The 22430-nt window shown below is 41.8% G+C and overlaps 1 protein-coding gene across 6 annotated transcripts in view; it reads left to right on the plus strand.

Annotated features, from left to right (window-relative positions):
* Positions 1–22430, plus strand: part of PAG1 (phosphoprotein membrane anchor with glycosphingolipid microdomains 1) — a 200697-nt gene that overhangs the window by 8583 nt on the left and 169684 nt on the right. For 5 of the 6 annotated variants that reach the window (XR_007513343.1, XM_049854471.1, XM_049854472.1 and 2 more), the window contains exon 1: positions 14532–15031. The exons of the other annotated variant lie outside the window; for it this stretch is intronic. The gene's annotated coding sequence lies outside the window, so the exon portion shown is untranslated. Of the gene's footprint in view, positions 1–14531; positions 15032–22430 lie in introns of those variants that run through there. 6 annotated transcript variants of the gene reach the window in all.

The raw sequence follows: 22430 nt of genomic DNA on the forward strand, positions 1-22430 counted from the left end.
CACCCAGGACAGCACTTGCCACAGAGTAAGCACTATTTGGGTGGGGGGGTTATTCTTTGAGCAGTTTCTAGATTTGGAAGACTGTGCCACATGTTTCAAAAACCACTAGGTTATTTATCATATTTTAAATAAGATGTCATACCATTATTTACTGTATTTTACAAACAAGGAATCTTGAGACATAGAGAGGATAAACAATTGAACTAAGATTCTAATACCTGTCAGAGGAGCCATGTAAACCAATGTTATCTTCCCCTAGAGCCTAAGCTGTTAAGCCACTGTGCTGGCAACTGTATCTCATCATTGGCTCTCCTGTAAAAAGAGAAATTGCTTTGGGGGTCCCTATTGAAGCAGATATAGAACTTTCAAGCCAAAACCACTTGTTTTCTAACAAAAGCTCCTTCAATTCTGATGTGGCCCCAGGAGCGGGGGAGGGTGCTGCAGTAGGGCTGTATCATCCCAAAGCCAATCCAGTTTAGCTCAGAAATTACTCTGGAAGTTTCAGATTACCACAGATGAATTCCAAAGGAGAACTGACCTGAACTCCCCTGGAATTAAACACTCTTGAAATAGCCAAGATTAGGCCAATCTCTGAAAAGTCAAATCGCCCATGTGTCTCCCAACAGAGAGCACACACATAGGAGAGACTGTATGGAAAAGACTTCCAGGAGTCAGCAGCATCTACCGTTTATCCAGGCACCTTCTGGGAATAAGATCTCATTCAGAAGAAGGGACGAACCGTGAACTTTACCCCTAACTTTAAAATGGCCACTAAAACACCTGCTTTCTCTCAGAGAAAGTGCCGCAAGTAGTGTCTAAACTTAAGACTCCAGGAAGCAGCCGTTTCTGCCAGTATTTGTCAGTTAGCTAAAGTCCTAAGGGAATGTGTTGGAGAATCAGTCTATCAACACATGTTTATTACCAAGCTTGTTATGTACTCAAAACTGGGTTAAACAAACTTTGATGTTTCCTACCACATGGTAGAGAGAGAATTTAAAGCTCTTAATGGACATGATTGTATGTTGTGAAATAGAATGTTACAGTGATGACAGTCCCTTAACTCCAGTTGCTGTCATTTTCAGAAATTCTGGTAGTCATAAAGTAAAGTTTTGTGTGTTAGAAAATCAAGTAATTATCTCTAAAGAGTAACATGAAATCAGATAAAATAAAATGAGATTTCTCTCTGTTCTCCAATCTGAAATAAAGCATTGGCTGGTATCCCCCATCAGAAAAAAAACACTGCCAATCCCGCATAGTCATTAAAAACTCCTCTGACTGCAAAATTACTGTTTCGATTCTTATTTATAACATGAAGAAGACTCAGAGATAGTCCAGCTACAACTCAATAAGGATAATTAAATTTTAACCTGCCAGATAAGCAATACAGCTATTTTTATACTCTTGAGATTTTTTTTTCTTTAGAGTTCTTGTTTATGTTTTTGTCAATGCTTGAAGTCTATTTCTTTTTAAAAGTGTGTCCTAAATTAAGTTAGATTCCTGACGTTTCCTATCAGTATAAGTAATGATTCACTGACTTAATTTGGCAAGAAGACACTGAGTTTATCTACTAGCATAAACATGAGGCTTCCCTATCCTTTCTGTTCCTGTAGCTGATCACCTTTCCCCCAGCTATAGTCTCAATCCCTCTCCAGGCTTGGGACTTAATTTTGTCCATTGTCAATGGGGAAAAAGGGAGAGAGTGGACGGGCACTGAAATATCCTTAACACAGAACTCAGCATCAAGTACATCTTATTAGTCTGGCTCAATTAGGCTTCAGTTTTTGTCCTTTTGAAAAGTCCTCACCGTATACGTGGATGCAATGACCATATGATTAGAGAAACCTTAATAACCTGCTCAGTTCTTCAATCTGAGTAATATTAGATATCGAATTGCTCTTGGCATTATTTCTCTATTTTCCTCACAAACCTGCACCTTCCCTTCACCAAATATGTTCACCATGACCACCAATAGCATCTTGTGACTGCATAAAATAAACTAGATAGTTAAGGAGTGGGAGGAAGAGAGGAAATACAAAGAAGTATGAAACATAGCTGCCTCAGGAGCTTACTGTTTTACTGAGCATTTAAGATACGTACACCAATGTCTATAACACAAGGCACTTTAGGAGAAGTACCATGTGGATGACACAGACAGTAGGTGGTAGAGCAGCTCACAGGAAGGGATACTTCTCTAGCAAGGGAGCTAGAATGATCAAGGTCAACTTCATGAATGTGGTGAGGTATGAGTTAGGCATTAGAATATAGCTAAGAGTCCCTGAGAGGTGCAGATGGTTAATGTGCTTGGCCGTTAACTGAAAGGCTGGAGGTTCAAGTCTGCCCATAGGCATCTCAGAAGGAAGGCCTGGGAATCTAGTTCCAAAAAATCAGTCATTGAAAACCCTACGGAGCACAGTTCTACTAGGACACACTTTGGATCTCCATGAGTTGGAGTCACTTGGACAGCAACTAGAATAGTATTTGAAGATCAGGGATGGAAGAGAAAAGCTTGAGTGGAAAAACCAAACAAACAAAAAAACGCAGAAGCAAGGAAGTTCAAAGGTTAGTGAAGCAATGAAGAACCAAGCAGTTTGACAAAAGTAGAATTTCAGGGTGGGGTATAATGAGAGAGAAAGTAGACTATCACTGCCTCTGGGTATCCAAAATCTCTTTTATCAAGAAGTCCATATATTTTCAGGAAAAAAAAGTAATTGTTAATATGGACAAAGCAAACTACTATGAAATTGCCTATAATTGGTTTCCAAATAGAATATTTACTTATGGAAAAAAAAAAAAAAAACTTTAGAATGAGACAGTACTTGTCTGGTTAATGAACATTGCTTAAATGTGATTTGGACAACATGTGTCAGAGCAATATCAATGATATTTTAAATTGCTGTTTCTGGCTCTACAAACCAAAATAATGTCTCTTGGGCTCAGCTGTCCCCTTGTACATGTAAACAAAACAGATCCTACATTTTGTTTCTTTTCTAGCCAAGAGAAATTACGCTCCCATGGCTTCAGACAGCTGTCATGCATTTTTCCCTGACTGCTGCCACATGGGTATCAGGTTCTGCAGATCATTACCAACACCAACATCTGGCTCTGCTTGCTTTTTTTCAAACAGAGCTTAATTTCCCTCTAAGTTTCCAGAAACAGGAAATACCGTGGAGTTCGGGGATTAACTATTTCTAAAAGCAACTGCTGTTTTTACAGGACATCTTGGAGTGATGGTTTATTTTATGGCTTTTGCCTCTGGGAATTCTCTCTGTCTGAACTGCTGTGAAATCTCCAAGGATCCTTGCCTTTCCGTCATGCTGTTTGGTTGTGCTTTTATTCATCTCTTAAAGAACACTTCTTAGTGAATCCTCTGAGGGTAAGGCCACCAACCACGCAAGTAGCATCTCGAATACCAGAAGTTTTTGTTACCTATTCAGGACTATGGGTTTGACCACTGCCAGCGTGTTGAAACTTTGTGACTCCTGACTCTCATTAGCCCTCACTAGTATTGAACATCATCTCTTTCTGGAAGTTCCTTCTCTAGAAGGCGGCCTTTTCTTTGAAAGTAGGGAAGGAAAAGGGGGAGTTCAAAAGAAATTTAATTTTCCTTCTTAATAGGGAAGTTGTTGTTAGTAACCACCTAGTTGGGTCTGACTCATGGCAACCTTATGTATAACAGAACAAAAGGTTACCTGATCCTGCACCATTTTCATGATCATTTGTATGTTTTGATTCCATCGTTATTGTTGTTAGGTGCCCTCGAGTCAATTCTGGCTCATAGCAACCCTATAGGACAGAGTAAAAAAACTACCCCATAGGGTTTCCAAGGAGTGACTGGTGGATTTGAACTGCCGACCTTTTGGTTTACAGCCGAGCTCTTAACCACTATGCCACCAGGGCTCCTCCATTGTTGTGGGAGTAGGTAAGTGCCTGACTTTCTCAGAGAATAATAGTTATAACTCTTATCCCCACTTTTCAGATGAGGAACTGACTTCGTACAGACTGGTGAAGAAAGCCACATAAACAGTGCATATTCCTCCACTTGTAAATGAGATTATGGCTCAAAGAGAGAGCCACAGTAAGCCTCACTTCCTCTCCTGTAATTGTCTGTCTTTCTATAATGAGAGACAGCCACCGTTCCAATGAGGTGCAGGACTGAGAACAGAAAAGTCTATTTGCAAGGAAAGTGTTGAGAAGGTGGGAATGGGAAGAAGGTATATAATAGGGAAAGAAATGATAGAAATGCATTTGCCATCATGAGTCTTTCATACGTTTCTAACCTTAGAGACTACTCTTGGAGTTTAATCTCCTTTTTTTTTTTTTAACTATATAAATCTCCCTTTCTTAATCCTGATATATTGTTTGTCTGCTAGTGAGGCCCCCAAATGGTTTATGACTAATGAAACACATCATTTTTCTCTGATGCCTATTTAAAATATAAGTTTATAAAATTGTATTATATTGAAGTAATAAAGACGAAGAAATAAAAGTGAATCTGCCAACATTTGGAATACCCACAACAGTTTTACAACCACAAATCTTGAGCGATGATGTCCAGGTACAAATTTACGGAATGTGTAAGGTCTTGTAAGGTCAGGATGTCAAAGAACATTGGGAACGTCCAGTCTTTAATCTGTAATGTAAAGACATTTTCTTAAGGCACTTTTTGTTTTCACTTTTATAAGTCCTGTTTTCTTGCTATCATAATTTCTTTCTCCCAGTAGAAAGATCTGGAAGTGTCAAGTCCTTAAGCCCTGCCTTTTCCTCTGCAGTACAGTGTGTGGCCACAGAGGAACATTAGTAGGCTTTGCCTTGATCTCCCCTGAAAGCTTTTTCTAGGTGCTACCCCCCCGCCCATTCTCAGAGGAGCCCTAATGTCACTTTGAAGTCCTCTGTCAGAAAAGGAAAGAATTTCCTTAAAAACTACAGTCAATCATGGCTACATTAAAATGATGAAATGTACATTAGAAGGCATCTAGCCACAAAATTTTAACTCTAGAAAAGGAAAAAAGCCCACTCACTAATAGCTGGTATTTATAGAAGCCTACTGTGTGTCCAAAGCTGTTGTCATTAAGGCTTTACACACGTCGCGTTTGGTAATCAAAGGCAGCAGCTATCTATTTACAGCTGATAAATGGAGATGCTGGGAGTCAGAGTCAGACAAGTCTGTGGTTCCTATTTCGCTGAAAGGCCTCCCCAAAGGTCACTTACTTCCCCTCTTAAGGGGCAACTTAGTTGTGGGGACAGGGAAGGTAATTGTTAAGGGGTTGAAGTTAAATGAATGTTTCTGTAGTATTCTTCTTTTAAAATTGTGCTTTAGGTGAAAGTTTACAGAACAAATTAGTTTCTCATTAAACAAGTGATACGCATATTGTTTTCTGACGTTGGTTGCCAACCCCGTGATATGTCAACACTCTCCCCTTCTTGACCTTGGGTTCCCCATTTTCATTCATCCAGCTTTCCTGTCCCCTCCTGCCTTCTCGTCCTTACCCCTAGGCTGGTGTGTCCATTTAGTCTTGTATTCGTGGTAGAACTACACATGTTATTGTTTGTTTTATAGACCTGTCTAATCTTTGGCTGAAGGGTGAACCTTAGGAGTGACTTCAGTACTGAGTTTAAATGGTATCCAGAGGCCATAGTCTTGAAGTTTCTCCAGTCTCTGTCAGACTAGTAAGTCTGGTCTTTTTTTGTGTGAGTTAGAATTTTGTTCTACGTTTTTCTTCAGTTGTGTCCAGGACCCACTAGTGTAATCCCTGCCAGAGCAGTAGGTGGTGGTAGCTGGGCACCATCTAGTTGTGCTGGACTCAGTCTGGTGGAGGCAGTGCTAGTTGTGCTCCATTAGTCCTTTGGACTAATCTTTCCCTTTTGTCTTTCGTTTTCTTCATTCTCCCTTGCTGGAGACATGGTAGGACCAGTAGACATAACTTAGATGGCCACTCACAAGCTTTTAAGACTCCTTCTCTAGGATTCTCTAGTGTTCATAAACTATCATGTATCTTAAAACTAGTTTTAAGAGACTTGCGATTTATTTATTAATCTCCAATCATACTATTCTATTAAAAAAAAAGTTATTGTCAAATCAGTTATGATTCATGGCGGCCCCAAATGTGTCAGCGTAGACCTGTGCTCCATATAATTTTCAGTGGCTGACTTTTTGGAAGTAGATCATCAGACCTTTCTTTAAGGTACCTCTGGGTGGACTCAAACCTCCAAGCTTTCAGTTAGTTTAGCAGTCTAGTACGTTAACTGTTGGTACCACCCAGGGACTCCTTTTTTCTATGGACTAAGTTAAATGTGGAACCCTTTGCACTTTAAATACAGGGGAGTCGTCCTAAATTACAAGTACATGCCCCAACTATTATTTCACCTCTTGTGACTAAGTCACAGGCCCATCTCCCATCCTTATCTTAGAAGCTGCTGACATCTAGTCTTTGCAAACTTCTGCTCCTCAGCAAGGAGGAGGAGACTTTGTCTCATGTATTTAGGGCCAGATTAAGACAAGTGAGGGTCCTAAGCATTGATAATCTCTGGTGCCCCCTCCTCTGCTTACTCACACATTCAAATGGGATATGTGCGTTATATATATATGTGGTACGATTGATTACTTTTGTATGGTCTTTCTAGCCATGGTCTTGTAACTCCCACCCAGGTGATTGGGCAGGAATGTGTGATTAGGCAATTGTGACCCACCAAGGGGATTGGTCAGTTTTGCCTTAAAAGAGAGCCAATTCCAGAGCAAAGAGGAGAATCCCAGCACCACCAAGGTTAGGAGCCAGCATGTCCTTTGCACCTGGGATCCCTGTGCTGAGAAGCCCCTAGAACTAAGAGACAGAGGGCGAGCTGTAACTTTGAAGATGGTGAGAAGCAGTGGCAGGAGAGACCTGAAAGCAGAGCCCCAGCAGCAGGAGATGGTGCCTTTGTGGTGGGCTTCCCTGCCCACGGAGAGAAAAAGCTGAGTCCCTTTGAGAAAAGGCCTAGGGCCAGAGAGAGGCATGACTGCGAGCTTGACTGGGAACAGGCTATCCTGATGGAAAAACTGTATCGTTGAGTGTTCCTGAGTCAGAACTGCAACCTGTTACTTCCCTAAATTGTGAGTATGGTCTGTGACTTCTGTGAATTATTGAACCCAGCAGAGAAGTAGAGAGTGCTGTGGGAAGGAGAGTTGGTGTCAGAATTGGTAAAGATGGCAGAGAGAGGAGGCTTGTCTGGCCTCCATCTCATGGAAGTCAGCCTTGCCCTGTTGACCTAGGTTTTCCTTCCTCCTTGTGGGGCTGGAGGGGGTCAGACACCTTCTCCATGCCATTCTTATGTACACACACACAGAGCCATATATGTGTGTGTCTGTGTCTTGGCTATCCTTAATGTAACTTCTTTATAAATGTAACTATAATATTAGCAATTGAAAGAAAAAGTGGTATATGCCATTTTAGCAGAATGAGATGAACTGGATTATAAAATTTTTGGTAGATGTGAGGTGCTAAGGTTTTTACTATATACCATATTTTTCTAGAAAAAAAAATGCCAATATTCTACGACAAAGAAAATGAGTCAGTCAATTTAGTTTTTCAACAATGTAAAATTCTGCTAATCTCCCACAAAGAAAAATTGACTTTCATCAATTTTTCTTTAAGTGACTCATACTTCAGTTTTGCTTGTTTTGTAAAAAATGCTGTAATTATAAATGAACAAATGAAAAGATGGCGTAAAAGAAAGTTTAATGATCAGAAAAAATATTAAAACAAATTACTGTATTTTATTTTTAGATAGATCTTTCATCTCTAACACACGTTATAATTAAAAATAGTTCTTTCTATTTTTTGCTCTTACAAATTCTTCAGTGATTTCATCACAATTAAGCTGCTGAACAGTATCTACTTCCATACATAATAACGATAATGAATCAAGTCTTTCTCGAATAATTGTTGTAGCTGAGGGTTTTGGGGTCTCTTTAGGGACGAAAATGAGTGCTCTGTTGTGACGTTTATGATCATTGAATTTAGGAACATGCATAAAGCCATTTCAGCATTGGGGACTACGCATTGTATTTTGTCTTCTAGAATGGAACCATACATGCTGACATGAGTAAAATTTGTCTTTCCTGAATCTGTATACTTAGTTCTCGTATAAGAATGAAATTGTCTCATTTTCCAGAAAGATTTGTATTTAAGTCATTGGAATTAGCCTGCACTAATTTCTTGGGTGCCTTCATGAATTCTTCATCAGGTATGTCCACATAGTTTAAGAAGGAAAATCCATTTGAAACAACTTCATACACTTTCACCCTTCTTTTCATGCAAGATTCTAGTGTGTCAATGCTGGTGTGGTATGTGGTTACATAAAATTGATTTCTCGCACTCAACGATACTTCTGGAACATTTCCATCATGTACTTGTTTCTTTCTAATGCTTCTGTGATGGTGAACTGCTTGATAATCAGTATTTGGCAGTATTTGTTTTGTCATGTTGTAAAAATTTTCAAAATCTTCTCTTAAATTATATGAATACCCTGTTAATGACTGGTAGAGCTCTGTGCATGTCTTTAACCTTACCTCTGAATCTTGGAAAGCTTGACTCATTTGATGAAAATACTGCAATATATTATTCCACCTAAGCAACATAAATACATACTCTAGTGTTTGCCTTTTGTTGGGGATGTTTTTAGCTTCTCTTTCAGTATCTCCTTTTTGTGCCTGGTCTTCAACAATATTCTCTAAGGCATCTAGAATCTGAGTGTAAACTTCCAGGATTGTATTCATTGCCACAGCGTGTGGTGTCCAACATGTATTAAAAAAGACACTTTAATACTCAGTCATTGCCTTTAATAGTTAATAACTGCCCATTGGTGAGTAGAGGTGGCAAAAATGTGTAGAATAACTGAACAGTAGAAAAGAAAAATCAGCTGCTTCTGGACAATAATCTTCTGTACTAAAGCCTGCAGGATTAAGTGAATGTACAGCACGTGGTATGCAAATGACGTATTCATTATGTTCTAAAATTTTCTGTTGTGTGCCTTTATAGCACCCTGACACATTGGCAGCATTGTCATAGGACTGGTCTCTACACTTAGAAAAATCAATTTGGCGAACTTTACATAAATAGTGAAGTATTTCGTTTGCAATTTCTCCACTGGTATGACTTTTGAAGCTAGTAAATGTGATAAATTATGTTGATTGAATTCATCGCAATGATCAACTTATTTGAGCTCCCTTGCTTTTGCATGTCATCTGGATTGTTCACCATTGGTTGTTTACAAGGACCTGTGCAAGAGCATACTTTGTGTTTATATCATGACAAAAAGCATTGCTAGCACTCCTGGCTGGAGCTCTGGATCAGTAGATGTGGATGTACAAGACGGTTCTCTCAAAATGGATCAGAGAACTGTTATCTATTAATATAATCCATTCTTGCCCAGTAACTGCTCATGTTGGATTCAGTTGCATGTTGGGTGAATGTAGCAAGAATTAGACTTGACAGCCCACCACCAGTTCTTATTTATTAGAAAGAAGTAGTATACTCCCAAAAGATCTGCTGAGATAGAGTTTAGATTATACAGGAGGGGACTATAGAAGGCAGATGTCAATGAAGGTGTCAAAGTGGTAGGGGCCTCATAGTTTAAACAACCTTATACGTGGTCACCGTTGTGACCCTGCAGGAACATTGTTTCCCGCCGGCACGTTCTTACTCACTAGAGCTGGTATCAGTTTCATTCAGTGCCCTTCCACTTCCCTTCTACTGTGGTGCTCTCTTTTCCTTGTGTCCTGTGGGCTTGCTATCTATGGATTTTTGCTTTGAACAACTGATGCTCCTGTTTTGTTGATGCCCTAAGTATGTGTTTACCTTGCTTATTGGGTAATCTGTTCCTGCATGTACTTTGGAAATGTTATCAGGAGGGACTGGTCCCTGGAGAAGGACATCATGCTTCGTCAAGTAGAGGGTCAGTGAAAAAGAGACCCTCAACAAGATGCACTGACACAGTGGCTGCAACAATGGGCTCAACATGGCAACGATTGTGAGGATGGCACAGGTTGGGCAATGTTTCATTCTGTTGTACATGGGGTTGCTGTGAGTTGGAGCCGACTTGACAGCACCTAACAACAACAGCAAGCTCCTCAGCCACTGCTAGAGTCTTCCTCTTTGGTTCCTAAATTTTATACTCCACAGCCTCTAACCCTACTCCTATCATTGAGCCAGAATCCTTACCCACCACCTGTTTTATTTCAGGCTTGGAGTTACAATTTATACTATATTAAATTATTTATGGATTCAAAATTTTTTTGAAACTAGTCTGGAGTCCAGATTATTGATAATATTGATTGCTGTAATTTCTAAGCAACTAATTTAGAAGTGAACATTTGAAATGCAGGTAATTCATAAGTATTCTGTGTTAGGACAAGAATAATTGAGATTTTCTCTAATTTTTAAATATTTCCCAGGGGGGAAAAAAAAACACACAGAATGCTAATCTCCAGATCTAGGAATTCAGCTATGGTTTCCAGTGAAGTTACTAGCAGCTGCGTACACTCAAACAAGGCAAACTTTGTAATAAACCGTGTCCAAAAATCAAGCACAACTTGCATTAACTTTTATGGTAAACTGACTTTTCACCCAGTGAAAAATTCCCTAATGCTCTGCTCTCATTCTGTGCTCCCTCAGCCTGCAGTCACCTTGGAATCCTCACAGTTCACTAACCTGGACTGTGTCTGTGAAATAAGTCGAGGGCGGAGATTTCCATGCCAAAGAATCCCTCTGAGTAAAACAGGAAGAAATGTAATAAACAAACCTGGAGAATTTTGGGACCAAAACTTCTCAGCTCATTGATAAGCCTGTGATTCTTAGCAGGAAGAGTTTAATAAAAAACCTATTCTAGGTACAGCTTTTGACCTAGGGAGAATGGGTTCAACGGAGTCTCTAGCATCTATATAATTGAAAAGCTCACTATTCGTACTTTTAAAGGCATTGAATAAAGAATTCTCCGCCAAAGAGCGAACTTTGCTGACCCACAAGCAACACAGGCCTCAGAGAATGAAAAAATGTAACAGCTATTCCTGCCAGACAACAATAACAGCTATTGAGAAACAAATTCTAGATGCATCCTTTCTCAGACACAATCAATATTAAGCCAATATTATACATTTCATGTATTTAATGCCAATAATAATGGCTGAAAATGGTATGGCAATATGACATACTAATTAACTTTTTATATAATTAAATCCTGAATCTTTTGAAGTCAATATGCAAACGATTCAAATACCATATAGACAAATATTTTTTATTGGAATTTCTAGCTTCAAAGAAAATGGGGTGACCACATTGGATTCTCTTCTAAAAGTCTCAACTTGACTCTTCTGCTGCTTTTGTATTTTTTTTTTTCACTTAAGACATTTACTTATTAAAAAATAAACTAACAAAATTCAGCAACCAATGATGTACCAGCTCCCTCACAGATAATTCTTTTTTTCTTAGGCATTCGCTTATTTTCATTGCATAATTGCGTGGAAGAATAACTCCAATGGTGAGTTACCTGAGAAGTAGAGATAAAGATGAATAGGACATCATTGGCGATACAGCATTTCGAGACCAGCCTCTGGGCTGGGAGATTGTACGTAAATACCACAGACTATCTAAACTTTACTGCCCATAGCATTTACCACCAGCACCAGCATTGTTTCTGACGCTTGTTTCTAGATGGAGGAATCAATCTGAAATACATTTGGGTTCTCATTTACTGATGGCAAATCTTGATATGAGAACCTTGAAAATGAAAAACAATCTTCCGCATGTCATTTGGTAAAAGGAGAGTAGAGAAAAAGGACAGAGGCTTGAGACTGGCTCCTGCTTGGATTAGTGGTTTTGTCTAAATCACTTAGCTTCTCTGGGCCTGGGTAAAATGAGGATGGTGATTAGACTTGTCACCAGAAAATGTGAACGTTGCTCTTTGAACTGCAATGTCCTAGGATGAGTGTGTTTTCAGTAGCACATCTGGCAATCCCAGTTTGTAGAGCTGCAAAACTGGGGTGAATTTCCTCCCTACACAAATGAAAGCCTAATTCAAAATGTAGGCTCACCTTTTAAAGGATGTGAATAGTAAGCACAGAAACCATTTCCTCTGTAAGACCTGAATCGTTGTTCTCGTCGGTGTTATAGAAGCCACATCCAGCGCTCAGAAGTTCTGTGTGTTTACTGGTCCCACCATTTGTGCACATCACTTAACATCCAGAGTTTCCTTTTTTTAATCTGTAAAATGAGTGTAGTATACTTTTTATCCAGTTTAAGAGGCCACTGTGAGATTTCAGTGAGATAATGCATGTGAGGGTGGGCGAAACTAAGCCAAACCCATTGCCATCCAGTTAGCTCCAACTTATGGCGACCCTATGGGACAAAGTAGAACTGCCCCATAGGGTTTCTTAGGAAAGGCTGGTGGATTTGAACTGCTGACCTTTTGTTTAGCAGCCAAGCTCTTAACCACTGCGCGCCACCAGGGCTGCGCCACCAGGGCTGCGCCACCAGGGCTCCAATGTATGCGAAGTGTCATCCATTTACAAGTTCTTGAACAACTGAGTTCATGCCCTGCACTGAGTTAGGGGACCAATCCTGGTCTCTGTTTTCTTCCCCAACGTGCCTTGCCATGTTCTAGGTTGAGCATGAGGTTTGCTTCCTCCTACATACCTTTTCTTCTGCCATGCACTGGTTGCTGACCATCTAAAATCCTTTATTACATCACTCAGCTCCCTATACCCACTCTTCTCCTCAGAATGAACCCCTCTTTCCAACTTCATTGTTGTTAGATGCCATTAAGTCCCCCCCCCCCAAACACACACACTCGTGGCAACCCCATGCATAATGGGATCAGACCATTGTGACCCATAGAGTTTTCACTGGCTGATTTTTAGAAGTAGATCACCAGGCCTCTCTTCTTGTCTGTCAGTATGGAAACCCCACTGAAACCTGTTTAGCATCACAGCAACACTCAAGCCTCCTCTGACAGACGTGCACCATGGCTGTACATAGGTGCATTGGCCAGGAACGCAACCAAGTTCCCACATGGAAGGTAAGAATTGTACCACTGAACTACCATTGCCCTCTCCTCCCAACTTTAAACCCTCTTTAACAGTAATGTGTAAAGGGTCCTCAGTACAGGGTCTGCATGGGTTTAACAGGAGTGCTGGTGGTGCAGTGGTTAAGCACTTGGCTGCTCGGCAGTTTGAACCCATCAGCTGCTCCTCAGGAGAAAAATGTGGGAGTCTGCTTCCTAAAGATTTATGGCCTTGGAAACCCTATGGGGGCAGTTCTACTCTGTCTTTACGGAGCTGCTATGAATTGGAATGGACTGAATGGCAATAGGTGTGCGTGTGTGTGGGGTTTTAATGCCACATATATTGTTTCTGCTAAGTAATGCATAGTAATTATAGAATGATTGGACTTGTCAGATAAAGCACCAATTGATTTTGGAATGAATTGGAATTAACACTACAGCAAGGTGGTTGGTTAGATTTTGTGCTTAAGAGTCAGATATCCTGAGTTCTAGACCTGGCTTGACTGTCATCTCAAGTCTCTTCCCAAATCCCGGTTGCCAGTCTAAGTCTTCAAGACTGGTCTAAACATTATTCATATCAGACTCATAGGGAGTGCTTGTTACAAATGGAATTCCAGAGCCCCACCTTTCGCCCAGCGGCTGAACAGGAACTACTATGGGTCCATACCCGTTCCCCTGGAGAGGATTCGTAGATTCCAACTCACAGCGACCTTGTATGGGTAAGACCTAAAAAAACCCAAACCTGTTGCGGTAAAGTCGATTTCAACTCATAGTGACCCAATACGGGTAGGGCCTGGGAATTTGCTCTGCAATTTTAAAAAGCTCCTCCTGTGATTCTCACGCAGACCCGAGTTTCAGAAGCTCCCTCCAGGGTCTAGACCATACTTAAGTGGCAAGGATGGGGTAGTCTGGACCTGCAGCTTTGGCATTGTCTGAGAACCTAATGCAAATGGCGAAACTCAGCACTCCCTCGCTCCCTGCATTTTATATATGTTAGCCACTAAGACATGCTATTATACAGTAAATGTTTGAGAAACACTGCTGTACCTTGGAATCATCTGGGAAGCTTTACAACCTACTGATATCTGGGCCCCACCCCAGGAATTCTCATGTACTTATTCTGCGGTACGGTTTAAAATCTCGAGTGATTTTAATGCACAGCCAAGGTTGAGGACCACTGTTCCCCAAATCGGAGCTCTTTACAGCTAAGGTGTGGGCTCGCCCGGGACCCTAAGGATCACTTAGAATAAATAGCGCTCTTTAAGGTACAATGCACTCTGGGGACAAACAAGTTAAACTCTACAGCTTTGGGTTCTGAAAATCCCAGGTGGGAGACTTCCTGTGCCTTCCGGCGGGCTAGCAGGGGCAGCGTCGGTCGTCGCCCGGGCGCCCCATCCCGGCCCCGCCCATCTCGCCCCCTCCCCGCCCCTCCCTCCCCCGTGACGTGCCGCAGCGGGCGGGGATCATGCGCACTCGCGCCCCGCGCCCGGCACGGTGCTCCGCCTCAGCGCCTGTCATTCTCCGCGGCGCGGCGAGGAGTGCGGATTGCGGTGCTCGCAGGTTCGGTCGCCCGCCTGCGCGCCCGCGAGGTGACGGACCGACCGGGAGCGGGCTGGCCACTCTCCTGGCAGCAGCGCCTTGGGTCTTCGGTCGCTGTGTTTCTCGTTAAGCTGCGATTCTCCAAGAGCCAGAGACACGCACCAGGAGCTGTGAGCGCCGCATTCCGGGGCCAGTGGCAGCTGCAGCGCTGGGGTCCGCGCAGCCGGTGCTGCCTCGGTCGCTCTACCCCCGCCGCCGCCGGGCAGTGCGCCCTAGCGAGTGCCTGGCGCAAGGCACTGCTGAGCCAAGAAGGCTGGTGCAGAGCGGTAGCGCCTCGCCCTGCACCGTCCCCTGCCGCCACCCGGGCAGCACCCGGCCAGTGGCGCTGCGCGGAGCCGGAGTTTGCGGGTCTTGCCTCGGAGCGTGATCCCCAGGAAGACTCCCTGCTCCCTGTGTCCCAGTAAGTTGATTGTAGTTTCTAAAGTTGGAGGGAGCAGTGGGAAGGAGGGGTCCGTTTTTACCATCTTCATGTTGTGGAAGCCAGGAGTGGGTGCTGGGTGCCTAAGCGAAGAGCACCCCTCTTCTCTCTTGTTAGCTGGGCTCCAGCAGGGTGTGAAGAAGCGGGGCACGGCGCGCGAGGAGGGAGTCCAAGGCGAATTGCCTTCAGCGCCTGGACGAATGTGTCAGTTGGAAATATGCTGGGAGAGGACAGGTGCTCTGAGGGCATTTCGCCTGCTACTAATTGCAGATTACGAGCTCCTTGACTAGTGTGTGTGTGTCTGTGTGTCTGTGTGTCTGTGTGTGTGGCGCGCCAGGGTCTTGTCATCTCTCTTCCAAGCCCTGGGGGAGTGACTCCGGTGATACGTTGAATGACCAGGACTGAGATGCGTCTTAGCAGGTGGGAGCTAAACCATTCCATCTCAGGCCTCCAGGCTTTCCAGGCATCCTGGTTTACTCTCTCCTAGGCAGTTTTTTTTTTTTTTTTAGGCAGTAGTTGCCACTGTTTCCATAATTGGAGACCAGTCCTTTAGGGAAAAACAACAACAACAAAAAAACCCAGAACTTATATGTCAACCCAGCGTTTTGTGCTGTAAGGCAAATAAAAGCAAAAAACTGCTCTGTGCTTGTGGTTTCATCAACTTTAAGAATGTGGACAAGTCTTAAAGGAAGAGGATTCAGATGATGACATTTGTATTTCACCCGATTGTCCTGCGCCTCTTACGTAAGAAACCTCCAGGCTGGATAACTTTGTCTCTCTGCAGTGGCTGCAGCTGTGGCTCTCCATTCCATTTGTTTAAAGTCCAGCTTGAACGGTATTTAATGAAAATGCTGACTATGATATAAGCAGCTTGTAGCTTGAAACAGAGTGCGCTCTTCAAATTGGAGTGTCTTCTCCAAACAGGGAGCATGCAAGGCAGAACCCAGTATATTTTTCAAGGCAGCTCCAGGAATTAGACACATAAATCATGTTTTAAAATAGCATGCATTGTGCAGAGAGCTTGCAGAGGACCCTTTTTGAACACATCGCCTTTGTTTTAGAAAAAGTAGAAATGGTTTGTGCCAGATAATTGTTGAGTCTGAAAGTTAAGTGTACTGGTAGACTTAATTATCTTAATAAACAAAGAGCATGATTTATAGGTAGCTAGACTGTCCTGCTTTGAAGGACAGACTTCTTTAACCTTTCTTTCTCATCTGTTCCCTAGAGATTCCTTTTAAGCAAAGCAATAGATTATCATCATTGATGTTTAATACTTGAGTTGATTAAATTTGCAAAAGGAGCACTTTGAAATACCACACAGTACTGCTGTGTAACTGTCTTAGGCAGTGGTTAGTAAACATAAGGGGAATATTTCGAATATTTGATGTAGGAGTTATTAGCTAAATAAAACAGATCATATTAAAACTGAGCTACTATTTTTCTTGATTTGGACTTGAAATTGCTGTTTGATCCAAAACTTCGGGGCGTAATGTTTTAAAGTAAAATTTATTTAGGTAATCTTTAGAGAGAGAACTGCGTTTGTTTATAGTACCTCAGCATATAGTTACAATAACTTGTTTAAAAATGTGTTATCATTGTTTAAAAAAAAATTCTAAAACAAAAGCAAAATGTTATTTCAGAAGTGACTCTTGGCTTGTTTAGTCAAATCTACATATTGTAGTTTGTGAGTGCATCCAGTGCTTATCTCTAGAAAATATTACATCTAAACATGGAATCTCCTTTTTGTGAGAAAAAAACAAATGAAACAAAAAATCCAGGTTGACCAGAAAGCTGTATTACATCATGTTTAGGAAGATAGACTCTGGAGCTGGCTGCCATCACTGTCACTTATCATCTGTTTGAATATGGGCAAGTTATCTAAACTCTCTGTGCCTCAATGCTTCAGTGTTGCCATCTATAAAATGCAGGTAACAGTAGTACCTGCCTCGAAAGGTTGTTGTGAAGACTGAACGAGTTCATGGATGAAAAGCTGGTGAATCAGTGTCTGGCATATTACTAAGCTCACTCTGGCGAAAATGATCATTGCTATTAAGGGAAATGTGTCTTTGGATATTATGGACATTGAATGGCTATGGCAGAGGTTAAGAGAGCAGCTCACATGTATGATAGGAAAGGAGCATAAACATTTACTGGGCATCTCCTAGCCAGGCAGATACCAGCTTAATTCTCACTGCAGCCCTTTGAGATACATGGTTGCGTCTCCTCTTCAGAGATGAGGAACTGAACCTTAGGAGATCAATTAGTAGAAATAGGAGCTGATATTTTAACACGTCTTTCTGTTTCACAACCCTGCTCTTTTTGAGTCTGCGGTCTCAACTTGCAAGGTGTTTTTTTTTTTTTCCCCCCATATATTCTCCTTTTATCCTCATAATAACTCAGTGAAATAGGTGGTATTATTATCTTCAATTGACAGATGAAGAAATTTAAGTTAAACACTAAGGTGTGCAAAATGCTTACCAGCCCCCACACCATAGGCCTCTCTGAGTAAAAAAAAGTAGGAGCTACTAATATTGTTATAATAACATGGGATCACCATGAGACGGGGGCAACTCAACAGCAGCTAACAGCAACAACAATGTTGTTAAATAACTTACTTATGGTTACACAGGGCCCTGATGGCACAGTGGTTAAGAGCTCAGCCACTAACCAAAAGGTCAGCAGTTGGAATCTACTCCTTGGAAACCCTATGGGGCAGTTCTACTCTGTCCTGTAGAGTCTCTGTGAGTCGGAATTGATTCAGTGGGTATGGTCACATACTTCCTAGGTCATGGTAGAGGTGCCTACAGATGAAGTGAATTTTCTCCAAGTCTTAAGTGGATTCTGTTGCTCAGCTATCATGTATTCAGAGACTCAAGAAGGAAAAAGTGATACTGTGTTACAATTCACACTGGAGGACAGCCCTCCCCATTTTATTTCCTGCTTGCTGATGTAGCTGCAGGCATCCACACACAGCCAAGTAAACCACCACCTACTGCCACAAGCAGCCGCCGCAGCAGCAGCAATCAACGGCAAACAGCCTTATCCCTGCCTGTGAATTCTGTCCTAGCCAGGGAACTCCCCTCGGGCAGAGAGAGAGCCTTTGTACTTTGCGTTATCTTGTATTCTGTATACTCATCTTTCTGTTTATTTAGCAACGGGAATAACTTGTACTTCACATCAAATACGCATGCTTTCTTTAGGCCTTAGACCTAGTGTGATGGAAGTTGCCAAAGCCACCTAAACTTCTCATCAGACTTCCAGAGGTTGGGTATGATTAAGTGGCCACTATTTGTGTGTGTGTGTGTGTGTGTGTGTGTGTGTGTGTGTGTGTGTGTGTGTGTGTGTGTGTGTGTGTGTGTGTGTGTGTGTGTGTGTGTGTGTGTGGCTTTTTTAGGTTATCATCCAGATACTACATGGTGTTCTGGCCCTTGGTAAATATTTATTTTCCTTGATATTAAAATCTAGTTGCTATATAAGGAACATTGGAAACCCTGATGGTGTAGTGGTTAAGTGCTATAGCTACAAACCAACTGGTCGGCAATTGAAATCCGCCAGGCGCTCCTTGGAAACTCTATAGGGCAGTTCTACTCTGTCCTGTAGGGTCGCTATGAGTCGGAATTGACTCGACGGCACTGGGTTTGGTTTTTTTTTTTTATATATATATATAATGAGCATAGGCAACAGGCTGTGCACAGACTGATTTAATGTTTAGCCTCTTAGCTAATGTATCTTACCACTGAAAGATACTTTCAGACAAGTGTCCTATGTAGACTTTACTTTTTTTAAGTCCAAACTCTGAGTAACGAGCTTCCAGGAGGTGTCTCAGTGTGCCTGGGGAAACGTACCAGAGTTGCAGTGTGCCAAAGGGAGTGCTTGTCATCCCCTGAGTCTTCGCTCCTCTCTGAAACTTCTGCTTCAATTTCAGCCATCCTCTTCAGAGAACAGATATTCCCTTTTACTCCGTCAAAAGTTACATTTCAAACGGTCCTCTATTCTGGGTTATTCTATAGTAAAAGTCTCTCCTGCTCTTTTTTTGTGACTTGAGCTAGGTCTACAAGTTACTTTTAACTAATTCTTCAGAATTTACATATAGTTCTGTTTTATTTCCTGTCCATGTTATTTTTTTTAGTGGCTTCAAATTGATTTTCCTCTGACATCCAGCATTCTCTTGTTGTCAGAAGATGCGTGTGCAAGAATTTTAACATGGATATAAGGGAATGAAGATCATTTACTTTCCCCAGCCATATCGACTATTTTGAATTTTTTTTTTTTTCACTTTGGGCTTGGGGAGTTGGGAGCTGATTATATTTCTAGAGCTCGTGCCTCATGTATCTGTGAGTTGCTATTGAGGGGATGGAGGACACTAGTCTCTGGCTATATAAGCAAGTAGGTAATATGCAACATCGCAGAGGCATCCCCACAAGGTTAGGAGATTGCTGACTGCAGGGGGTATGGGGTGGGTATGGAGGCAGACAGCTCTGAGTATGATTTATCTGGCCACATTTCTAATCGTTGTTGTTAGTTGCCATCAAGTTGATTCCAACTCATGACAACCCCATGTGTGCGAAGTAGAACTGCTCCATAGTATCCCCCCTACCACGTTTACTTTTTTGTTATTTTACTCTGCTTTTTTTAGGTGAAAGTTCACGGCGCAAATTAGTTTCTCATTCAAAAATTTATCCACCAGATTGTTTTGTGACATTGATTGTAATCCCCACAATGTGATAGCAGCCTCCTCATTTCTACCCTGGGTTCCCTTTGTCTGTTCATTCAGTTTTCCTATTTATAGGCTTTTCAAGGCTGTGACCATTCAGAAACAGATCACCAGGCCTGTATTCTGAGGTGTCTCTGTGTGGATTCCAACCACCAATTTATTACCTAGTAGTCGTGTGCCACACAGGGCCTCCTAGTCCTTACTGGTCATCTTTTTAGGTAACAATTGGAATAGCTATCATGAGCACTTATCGTGTGCTGCCTGCCATGCTAAGAACTCTACATAAAGTATTTGTTTTAATCCTCAAAATGTCTTTATAAGGTAGGTTTCTATATCATCATCTTTTGCAAAAGCGGAAACAGAGACCTAAAAAGTCAGACTACTTGTCCAAGGTCACATTTGAGTTTCGGGGCAAGGTGGAAAGCCCAGGGCTGTCTGACTCAGCCTGTGCTCCTAACAACACTCTGCTGCCTCCAGCTTTGGAGCCTTCATGATAGTTAAGCCGTATTGCATCGGTGCACTATATTGTGTTTTTCAAAGTAGTCTAATCCTGCCTTATCCCACAGCAGTCCTGGGATAGAGCTGGAAGGGATGGTGGGAAGGCACATGCTCACCTTCTTGCCCATGGCCAGCAACTGGCATTGACTGCATGGGAAGTGGTATCGCCATATCTTCAAGGAAGAAGAACTTAAGTTTAGTTCCTTCAGCCAGCCCAGAAAAGAAAACCACTTGTTGACTTTGTGAAATAGGAAGCATAAAGCCTTCAGCTGATAATAGAGCACGGTGGAGAGGCATGCCAACTGCATTTGGGGTCATCTGCTTGCATCATTTTCATAAAAGAAAGAAGTGTGGAGACCTCAGATTTTTTTTTTTTTGAGTGATTTTTTTTAAAAAGAGAAGTTTATTTAAATCTAAAAAGATATCAGTGATGACTTGTCATGGAAGTACCACATTATGACAGTGTCATCTGACATTTACAATGACACCACAGTTTTTAAAGGAAACAAATGCATAAGTCTGAAAAGTAAGGTTCAAGTGTGTTGTTTCAGTTAGGAATATTGCATTGAATCCTCCATATTTGACTTGTAACCCATCTAACACCAGTCTAGGTGTAGAGTAAAAAGGTGGGATTTAAACCATCGTGTAATATTTTCAAAACCCTAGTCTTCCTCTAAGCAACACCACTATTTTTTCTTGATTTCACACTGGAGTCAACATTTGTTCAATAACTTCTTCATATTCCCTGGAGGTTTCAATTATAAAAAAAGTGTATTATTAAAATATTTTGGCATATCTTGTTGACATCACTACTTTGTTCTTAATTTTTTATAGGACTGTGTAATTTTCAAACCTGTGAGTGATTAAAAAGTAATAAAAAAAAATCAATTTTCTAAACATAGACTATTGCAGAGGTTAGGGAAATTTGGCCCTAACAGGGGCCTTTGGTGATACCATGTCACCATGAGTTGGAATGGACTCGATGACAAGTGGTTTTTTAGAGGACTTTACTTAAAATCGAAACCCTGGTGGCGTAGTGGTTAAGTGCCACAGCTACTAACCAAAGGGTCGGCAGTTCAAATCCGCCAGGCGCTCCTTGGAAACTCTGTGGGGCAATTCTCTGTCCTATAGGGTCGCTATGAGTCGGAATTGACTCAACGGCAGTGGTTTTGGGTTTGGTTTTTACTTAAAATACAGAGCTCCTGAAACCCTGTGAACCTTATGGAGTGGGCAAGTTAAAAAAAAAAAAAAAAAAAGTTTTTAATTGGTCACCAGCATCTTTGCAGCTCCCTCTCCAATTTTATAGTCCCCGTTCCCACCCTCACCCCCCGACCCCCGCCAAGCTGGCCCAGTCTCTGTATACCTTATCATGTATTCATCTGCAAGTGGTCACCTTCATGTGATTTTCTAAAATTCCCAAAGGTGTGACTAAATCCACATTGCTGCCATCTGCCATTTTAGTCTTTAGAGAGTCCTGAGTCACATATGAAAGCTTCTGTGTGGGTTTATTCTCTTGGGAATGAAGGGTGATCCGATGAAGGGCATCCGATCTCCCAGTAGTTCTGTCCTAACTGTTAATGGTGCTTCCGCTCACTGACCCTACCCATTCCTCCGTCACCCCTATTGTGGATAAACATGCTGAAGCTGTTGGGAAGCTTTAATATTGAGACAGTTCGTGTTACAAGTCAGAGGCAATAAAACCACAAAGCACAATGATTTTTCTTTTTTTATTTGTTAAAAAAAAAGCCCATCTTTCACATAGCTATACACAGCTGTAACATACCCTCTGCATTCAGCAGTTGGGAATCGCGACCAGAATGGCCTTATTATTTTCTCCCTGATACCTTAGAAGGAGAGCTGTGAACTTCTCCGTCACATATAATCTGTCACTAGCAGCTTGGTAGCGTTTGAGTCAAATTTAGTTGGAGTGATATTTATTCGTGTATACATTCCCCATATACATATCGATATAGGAGGCATGTTGTGAAGTGATGAATCCTCAGACATAAGAAAATTGCTGTCGCTGCCCTCAACGATCTCAGTCTCATAAGAGAAAAAGATACTGACAAGCATATGTAAACAGTGGGTTAGAGAAGCTATACTGAAGGGGTACCTGACACCAAGGGATGACTTTCTCTTAGGAAGCAGGGCTCGATCTGAGTCTGGAAG

The sequence above is a fragment of the Elephas maximus genome, chromosome 15 (assembly GCF_024166365.1).
Source record: "Elephas maximus indicus isolate mEleMax1 chromosome 15, mEleMax1 primary haplotype, whole genome shotgun sequence".
Lineage (NCBI taxonomy): Eukaryota > Metazoa > Chordata > Mammalia > Proboscidea > Elephantidae > Elephas > Elephas maximus.